A 7,737-nucleotide genomic window follows, 5' to 3' on the forward strand; every position below is an offset into this window, starting at 1 on the left:
CCTGCCTACTCAGAATACATAGATTATCTCCTGCAAGTGGAACATGCAAGTGGAAATGTGGAACTGACACTTTGAAATGTGAGTCTGGAGCCTGGGAGAGAGGTCAAGATTGAAGATAAGATGTGGAAAGTATCAGCAAATGATGGCAAAGTTTAGAGAGAAAATTTTAAGAATTGGACCTCACACATTCCAACAGGAATAGGCTGTTAGAGAGAAGAGAGAAAATTAGATTGAGGAAGGACCAATGAGGTAGAAAAGACCAGGTGAGTGTGGAGGCAGCATTGCAAGCAGGAATGATGGACTAGCTGAGTCAAGTTCTGTCCATGTTTACAGGAGTTAACCAAGAACTGAGAATTGACCCACTGGATTGCACAAGTGGAGGTTACTGAACCTGGACAGAAATCATTTCTGTAGAGTATGGAGGATCTGAAAAGCTAATAGGAGTAAGAGACAATGGGAGGAAAATAATTGCAAAAGATGGCCCAAGTTATTAGGCCTATGCCACCCATGTGGGAGACTCTGATGGAGTTTCAGGCTCCTGGCTTTGGCCTGGATCAGTCCCAGCTGGGCAATCTCATCTCTCCTTCTCTGTCATTCTACCTTTCAAATAAATAACTCTCACAGTATTATAACCATCTATCCCTAATTGCCTTAACCACCAACCTAACCTTTCCTGAGGCTGGCATCCTAGCTCCAAGTGGCTCATATCTGAAAAACAGAAAGTACGGGGTGGGACAGTTGTGTGGTAGGCTAATCCTCTGTCTGCAGTGCCAGCATCCCATATGGGCAATGGTTAATGTCCCATTTGCTTCATTTCTGATCAGTCTCCCTGCTGGTGGCCTGGAAAAGCAGCAGAGGATGGCTCAAGACCTCTGTGCCCACATGGGAGCCAGAGGAAGTTCCTGGCTCCTAACTTTGGATCAGTTCAGCTCCAGCCATGGCAGCCATTTGGGGGAGTGAATCAGCAGATTGTAGATCTCTTTTTCAGTCTCTGCCTTTCAAATAAAAATAAAAATCTATAAAAGGAAAAACAAACAAAGTGCAGATGCAAGGTCTCAGTTGAAGTATCAATTCCCAGGCACTGCTCCACCTCTTTCTATTCCAAATAATTCCAAATTCTGCACATCCCGCTTGTAGCTCCCACAGTTAAATTACTGAGCATTTTGACATTAATGTTACTCAGACAACTTCAAAATCCTTTTCAGTAATTATGGTTTTTAACAGTGTTTACAGAACACTTTCCAGAAAGTGAGAATATACAAAACACTGTACATTAAAGGAGTGAATGTGTTTCTCAAATATTTAATTTACATCCTGAAAACCATTTACTCATGGAGACTCCTTCAGCAGCCAGATCCATTCAACCGTATTCAAGTAAGAATGCAAACATGAGGAATTTCAAGCACCTAAAGCCTTTAAGTCCAGAAAAAGATTGCTGGAAGCCAATAAAGGTATCATTTCAAGTCCTGATTGCTTCAATTTAGATTCAGCATCCTGTTAATAGCCTGGGAAAGCACAGAGGATTGCCTAAGTATTCAGGTTCTTTCATCCATATGGGAGCCTCAGATGAAGCTCCTGGCTCCTGGATTTGGTTCGTCTACTGTGGAGACTTCAGGGATGAACCAAGGGAAAGATCACTCCCTCTCTGTAACCACTGACTTTCAAATAAATAAATATCTCTTTAAAAAAATCCTGAAAAATCCCAAATGTAATATCATGTAATATCTATAAATGTTACCCTGTTACTAGAAATAAATCAATGTAGTTTTGTTTTGGTTTATTATTCCAAATAATATATTCCCAGTGCCTCTCACAATAGCTGCACATAGCATTGACTTAACTTTATTAACCTGATTTCCTTACTTGCTTTTGTTTGCTGGAAAACTCAGAACCATTATCTTCTCTCTATAGCAAATGCAAAGGTAGAGTTAATTAGTACCAGCAAAAGCAGAGAGGGAAAGCAGGAGTTTCTTTCTTTCTTTTTTTTTTTTTTTTTTTTTTTTTTTGCAGGGGTTGAGGGTGGAGTCAGATATGCAGAGAGAAGGAGAGACACAGAGGAAGATCTTCTGTCCCTAGATTCACTCTCCAAGTGGCCACAACTGCCAGAGCTGTGCTGATCCGAAGCCAGGAGCCAGAAACTTCTTCTGAGTCTCCCTCTAGGGTGCAGGGTCCCAAGGGTTTTGGCCATCCTCAATTGCTTTCCCAGGCCACAAGCAGGAAGCTAGATGGGAAGCAGGGTCTCCGGGATTAGAACTAGTGCCCGATTGGGATCCCAGCACATGCAGGACAAGCACCTTAGCCGCTAGGCTACCGCATCAAGTCTGAAAGCAGGAGTTTCTTCAAACAAAGGGTGGACGACATCTAACTGGACTCCATTTAATAATCCGTTGATAAGAGAGTCTACAGAGTAGACGAGAGAAGAAAACAAAGACTTAAAATGTATTTGTCAATACAAATCATGTGACCAGTCACACTATCAAATCTTGCTGATTCTTCTGATGACAGTCATGCAGAATAGCATCTATGAGGCTCACAAATCACAACACGAAGCTACGTGGCTTTCATGCATTGCTTAATTCAATGTCCCAAAAAGCTAGAAGCAGCATTAACAACCCCATTTTGCAAATATGGAAGACGAGGTTCTAGGAGATTGCCACGTGGGTGGTTAAGGGTAGAACAGCTCTTCAATCTCAGACTCGCTGACCCGAGTCACAATGCACAACACTCACCTAGGGATGAGCTGAATAAAGAATGGCCCAGGTCAGCCAGGGTCAGAGGAGGTAGTCCCAGGCCAGGGGCTCAGAAGGGATAAGATAGCACTTCCAATGTGTCTGTGACAGTGTTTAGAAGAGATTGAAAAATAACAATATGCAGAAAATCTAGCTACACACAGGGACTTGTTGCCTACAGACAGATGTTTAACTTACACGAGCTCAAGAGAAAGGAGCCTGAATTGAATCCAGTGTCTAAATCAAAGACTCAGAAATATGTAGATATGGCTCTGTGTCAACTGTCATCAAGACAAAAAAACACAGAAAGCTGGTTGAAATGATAACTGTTGGGACACTGGGGTTTCAGCAGTTTGTAGCAACCTAGCAAATATCAGGGGTCTACATGCAGGATTGCTTCAACTCTTTTGACATCCCAAGTAATAATGAAAAAATGTCAAGTTTACATGAAATATAAACTGAAGTAACAAATATTGACCAGCAGGTGGCTGCCTTCCCTCAAATGCACTCTAAAAGGCCAAAGAAAAGATTCCAAGAAATTCTTGATTAAACATCATTATAAAAATCTGCACATAACTCATATTTAGAAGAAATTATGAATACAACATTATGTGATCATAATGTGGCCAGAACTTTTATGACTAATGTTGACTAAATTTGTTCATTCTATTAACTACAAGAATACAAGACATGCAAGTAGGTAGACAGTTGAGTCATGGAGACATTTTCCTACATTAATAATTTTAAAAAGTACAATGTTTAAACCATTTTAAGTCATAATAAGGGGAATATATTTAAGTATTGACTTCTAATTAAGATATTTACTATATGTTGCCTTCCTACCTGAGATTTGAACTGTTATTCCTATGGGATGTTGGTGCTGCAAGCAGTGGCTTTACCAGCTTTGCCATAGCTCCAGCCCCCAACAGATTTTTTAATGACGTATTTATTTTTACTAGAAAGGCAGATTTACAGAGTGAAAGAGAGACAGGGAGAAAGAGCTTCTGTCCACTGGTCCACTCTCCAAAGGGCCACAACAGCTAGAGCTGCGCCAATCCAAAGCCAGGCAGGAGCTTCTCCCTGGGCTCTCATGCAGGTGCAGGGTCCTAAGGCTTTGGGCCATCCTCTGCTGCTTTCCCAGGCCACAAGCAGGGAGCAGAATGGGAGGTGGAGCAGCTGGGATGTGAATGGGCACCCACATGGGATCCCAGTGCTTATAAGGGGAGGATTTGCCAATTGAGTCATTGCGCTGGGACCCAAGAGATACTTTTTTATTATTATTACTATTATTTTCATTCATTCTAGAAAAGCATCAAAATTTGTTTTCAAATTTTGTAAGAGTCAATCTGTGGTTGTAATTTTTACAATATTAAAAAGCATATTTCTGGGCAGGTACCACAGTATACTTGGCTAAGCCCCAGCCTGTGGAACCAGCATCCCATATGGACACTGGTTTAAGTCCCAGTTGCTTCACTTCTAATCCAGCTCCCTGCTTATGGCCCAGGGAAGCAGCAAAAGGTGGCTCAAGTGCTTGGACCTCTGTGGGAGATCACAGAAGCTCCAGTATTCTGGCTTTGGACCAGCCCATCTCTGACTATTGCAGCCATTTGGAGAATGAATTGGTAGATTGAAGATTCATTCTCTCTCTCTCTCTCTCACTCACTCACTCACTCACTCTCACTCCCCCTCATCCTACATCCCTTCCTTTCTCTTCCCTCTTTGTACCATAACTCTTCATTTCAAATAAATAAAAAATAAATCAAAATGAAAAGAAAGGTAAGGCTCTTGCCTTCAAAGAGAACATAACCTTGCTACAGAGATGGAAAAGTAGATTTTATTTCTCTGGGAACTCCTAAATATGAGACTGCGCATTTGCTCCCAACAAGTGTACATTATCACAATGGGAAGTAGCAGCTGGCTTGATTTTTGTATAACAAACATTCAGCTGGGTATTCACGAAGAATTTGATCACTCATTGCTACCTCACTCATCAATCCATCCCCTATATTTTTTGTCTCTTCAAGGTTAATGGTTGTTTAATTTACTCTTCAAAATTAAAGTAGTTAAAATGTTCTTCTTGGAAACCTTCATGTCCCTAGGATATCAGAGTTCCTTTTAAATCTATTCATGCCCAGAGTCTGGTAAACACATGACATGACTGATCACATAAGGTGGCATGTGTGTTTCAAATGTAAGAAAAAAAGGAGACTGAATGGACCAAATTATTAAAGATTGGTAATACAGAATACTAGTACAGAGTTGGGCAAGGTCTCATGCCACAACAGTTCAAAGTTTCCTGGTGGCAATGAAAGTGACCTGTAACTGGAGTGATGGCGTGATTTGGAGACAGTAAGAGAGAGGGGAGCCATTAGGACTGGGAGAAAGGAATGAGAAAACACAAAGGAGTCCTATCAAAGAACATTGGGGGGATCCTCTATTTACATATTAAAATAACATGTTCTGCACTAGTCCATGATCTTGGGTAAAAGTCAGGGTTGACAGCAATCATCTTGCAGGATTCAAGTGGTGCTGATCCTCTAGAACTTATGCTATTTACACTATCATGCAGTGAATCATGTGCACCCCCCAAAAATGGCTATGTAAAAGTCCCAACCTCAAATACCTCAGAATGTGGCCTTATTTGGAAATAAAATTGTCTCAGATGTAACTAATATAAGGGCATATGAGGTAGGGTGGGCCCTAATCCATGTCTGCTGTTCCTATAAAACGGGGGAATCTGCACTCAGACATGCACACAGGGAGAAGGCCACATGAAGTCTGGAGCTATACTGACGCAAGACAAGGAACTGCTGGAGGCGAAGAGGGAAGTCTGAATCACATCCTATCCCACGGAGGATCATGGTCCTGCAGAGAGCTTCACCTTGCACTTTCTAATTCCAATAACAAATTTCTGTTGTTTAAGGCACCAAGTTTGTGGTAGTTTGTTACAGCAACCCTAGCAAAGAAACAGTTCATAACAAACAAAATGCACTACTTTATACTCAATACTTTTTATGCATGAACTGAAACAGTAAAATCAGGATTCATATATAGTCAGCCCATTAGAATTGCAGGTGCAGTAAGGAGGGTGTTTTCATGCAACGGCTCTATAAATTCAAAAGCTCTTGAGTAAATCTTTTGCCAGTGCATAATTCAATGTGGCTGCTAGTGGAGACTAGTTGAAAAAAAAATAGCAAAAGGGCCAACTTAGGTCTGCTCTGGGTTCTGCAGCATACGGAAGGCTGGCTGCACCAATGTTTAATACATCATCAGCTCATTAGGAACATCATCCTGGCTTTAGGTGTTCATACTGTCCCAAGTTGTTTTTCTTGCTTTAGCTCAAGCAGTGCATCAGCTCACATATGTTCCTCCTGGTCCAGGGCAGCTTTGACTGCCAGCCTGAAAAATTATCCAAGAGGCTCTGGAGCCTGACTCTCAGACCTATGCCTGCCCATCTTCACTACTGGTGATGCACTGATTCTGAAGAGGGAACTCTCCATATCTTTCTGCTTATTCAGTGTACCTATTTAATTAACTTCACTGTTTCCAAAATGTAACAGGTGATTACCTATAACAGCACACAAACAGGGGATGGCACAGTGGCTCTACAGACTAATACTCCACCTGCAGGCACCAGCATCAGTATCCTGACTGCTCCACTTCTGACCCAACTCCCTACTTATGAACTGGAAAATCAGAAGAAGATGGCTCAAGCCCCTGCACCTACATGGGAGACCCAGAGGATGCTCCTGGCCCCTGGCTCCAGATTGGCTCAGCTCAGGCTGTTATGGCCATTTGGAAAGTGAACCAGCAGATGGAAGATCTCTGTCTCTGTCTTTCCTTCTCTCTGAAAATCTTCCTTTCAAATATAAATTAAATCTTTAAAACAAAATTTTTAAAACACATAAATAACGACAACCTAGCTACACAGTCTATCAAATTAGCCTTTATGGAACTGCAAGGGCTACTCATGTACCTAATGGAAACACAGGCCTCATCTGTAATGGTGAAGCAACCTGTGCTTTCAATGATTCAAGTAAGATTTACCTGCCATGAATATCCCTTTACATGCAACAGATAATCAAAGAAAGAAATCCATCAGCATAAACAGCAAAGAAAATTAAGAAAAAAACCCTCATCCCTCATTTTTATTTTCAGCAGACCATCTATGTAATTCTCCACAACAAATTCAGTAACACAATAAAACTGTGTGGTGAAGGTGTCTTCATTTGAGACATTGAGATTTTTGTGTTTCTATTTGTTCTTTAGTATGTTCTTGAGATGACAGAATTTCTAAAAAGAAAAAAAGTTATTATCAAAATTTGCCATGGTCTTGAATGTTGAATATCCCACAGTGACTCAGGTGTTATAAGCTTGGTCCCAAGAGTGGCACTACTGGAAGGTGGTAAACCTTTAGGAGCAGTGCCCATCAGGAAGTCCTTGGGCCACTAGGGGCATTCCCTGACGTGGGAGTTCTCAGGAGACTCTCTGAATGCTTGCGAGAGGATTGTTACGTAACCCTGGATTCACATCCACATACTCCCCCGTCCTGGCTGCCTCCACACAGGCTCTGTCATTTGCCATCTGTCCTGGGCCCCTTACTAGAAGTGAAGCCTGCACCACCTTGTTTGGACTTTGAGTCTTCAAAAATGTGAGCTCAACAAACTTCTGTTTACTTCATAAGCAGCCAGTATCAGGGATTTCATTAAATCAAAAGCAGCCTATGATACACCTAAATAATAAAACAGGAAACCACATAATATAAAAGTCAGGAGAAATAAAAATGAATGAAGCAAGTGAATCACCTCCTTTTCTAGAAAAAAATAATAACTCTCCAAGCACTACAACTCCTGCAAAGAGTTTTACAAGAGGAATTCAATTTAAGAAAAGGCATTAAGGGGACTGGTGTTGTGGCATAATAAGGTAAGCTGCAGTATCAGCATATGGGCACTGGTTGGAGTTCTGGTTGTTCTTGTCCACTCCAGCTCCTTACTAATGTGCCTGGGAA

Source organism: Ochotona princeps, chromosome 11 (assembly GCF_030435755.1).
Source record: "Ochotona princeps isolate mOchPri1 chromosome 11, mOchPri1.hap1, whole genome shotgun sequence".
NCBI classification, from domain to species: domain Eukaryota; kingdom Metazoa; phylum Chordata; class Mammalia; order Lagomorpha; family Ochotonidae; genus Ochotona; species Ochotona princeps.